The 2,023-nt window shown below is 46.4% G+C and overlaps 1 pseudogene; it reads left to right on the plus strand.

Annotated features, from left to right (window-relative positions):
* The first annotated feature begins 462 nt into the window (after nucleotides 1-462).
* LOC109378173 (LIM domain only protein 3 pseudogene) lies at nucleotides 463-1,001 on the plus strand (annotated as a pseudogene).
* The last annotated feature ends 1,022 nt before the right edge of the window (nucleotides 1,002-2,023 follow it).

Consider the following 2,023-nt stretch of genomic DNA (forward strand, 5'->3'; position numbering starts at 1 on the left):
GATGGGTACATGTCTTCTTAAGGAGACCACTTTACCAACGGTATAGATGCTTGACCACTGCACTGTACACTTGAAGCTGAAGATGAATACTATTGTATGTCAACTATAATTTAATATTATATATATAAATGGTAATGGGATATGGAATATAGTATAGGGAATTGAGTCAATGGAATTGTAATAGATATATACAACATCAGAGGGGCAATAGATTAGGGGAGGGGGATTATCACTTTGTAAGGGGTGAAATGTATAACTATTGTATTACATTGTTTTGTACACCTGAAACTAATTTTAAAAAGAAACAATGAATAGCTTATAATTGTGTTTATAAAACAATCACATTAGACTAATTATACAATTATAAGCATGTATCATAATGAGACTTCTGGAGACAATAGAGAAAAAAAAATTGAATCCAGACCAGGTTCACACTTGAGCTAAATCAAGCAGACTCCCTCCCACCTCTACCTTTGGGCTTGGTGCTCAGTGGGAAGCTGCTGCAATTCAGGCATGCCTAAGTCAACTCATGCAGAAAAAGGAGAAAAGTTTTGGTGTACAAATGCTCTCAGTCCAGCCAGACACCAAGCCAAAAGGTTGTGTTGGCTGCAACAGAAAGATCATGGACCAGTATCTGCTAAAGACACTGGACAAATGCAGGCATGAAGACTGCCTCAAGTGTGCCTGCTGTGACTGTCCTTTGGGAGAGGCAGGCTCCACCCTGTTCACAAAAGCTAATCTTATCCTTTGTCACAGAGACTATCTGAGGCTTTTCAGTGTGAGGGGAAACTGTGCTGCCTCTAGTTAGCTCATCCTTGCCTTTGAGATGGTGATGTGAGCCAAGGACAATCTTCTACCACCTGGATTGCTTTGCATGTCAGCTGTGTAAGCAGAGATTTTGTGTTGAAGACAAATTTTTCCTAAAAAATAACATGATCCTTTGCCAGACGGACTATGAGGAAGGTTTAATGAACGAAGGTTATGCACCCCACGTTCACTGATCTATCAAATCACCCCATTAAGAAATCAAAGCAGGATAGCTTGTTCCCCAAATACTATCTCTATGTGCTGTAAAATGCTATTAACTATCCTACGGATGTAAAAGAAATGTGTCTCTCCATTTTACTTTTAATCCAATCCCAGAGAATTCCGAGCTTTACTTTCTCCCACTCCCTTAACCTAAAACCAATGGATTTCGAAGAACCTTAAAAAAATGGTGGCGGGAGGAGGGCTCCCTGAGTTCTACCCTGGAAAGCACAACAATTTGAGCAGCTGGAGTGCAGCAAACAAACCTCTACCAAGCACGCTGAGCAGCAAAGGGACTCCCATGCCAAGTACTTAAAGGTGGGCAGACCGGGCAAGTGGGGGAAGAGGGAGGCGAGGCACGTGGAGGCACAGCCTGCACCCACGGCTGCTGAGGCTCGGGGTCTCAGAGAGCAGATCAGAGAGTTCCCGCAGCTCGCTCCCTGCACCTCGAGCCCGCGCTAAGGCAGAATCCTCCGGCTTGCGTGAGCAGAGGCACAGTCAGTCTGTGCCCGTGGCTGTGGACCAGTGGGAATCCAGGACAAGGCGGAGTGTTTTGTAGCATCTGCGCAGGCTCAGCCTCTGGACTGACCATCCCCGCCGGGAGTGCAACAGGAACCCAGGGCTCGCAGTTTCTGATGCAGAATTCTCAAACGGGCCAGCAGAAGAATAGGGAAGCGAGAAGCGTGGAGTTGCAGCCCACACCCCACAGCTGTGGAGACAAGAGCTGCTTTGCCAGGGGGTGCCACTGGAGAGCAGCAGGGGCTCTGTGGGAGCGTCAGAGGGTTTTTTTTTCTTTTTCCTATTTTTTTTCCTCTTCCTTTTCCCCCTTTTCTCTCAGATAGGAAAAATAAACTGCATAGATAAGTGCACACCCCCACCCTCCCTCAGAAACCTTGGCCCCCTCCCTGCCAGAGCCTGAGGCTGACTCCTGAAGAGAGGAGTAAGTCAGAACAAAGGTGCTTAGACTCCCTGGGGGTTGAGTAATCTACACCAGAAG

The sequence above is a fragment of the Hipposideros armiger genome, unplaced genomic scaffold (assembly GCF_001890085.2).
Source record: "Hipposideros armiger isolate ML-2016 unplaced genomic scaffold, ASM189008v1 scaffold_1783, whole genome shotgun sequence".
NCBI classification, from domain to species: Eukaryota; Metazoa; Chordata; class Mammalia; order Chiroptera; family Hipposideridae; genus Hipposideros; species Hipposideros armiger.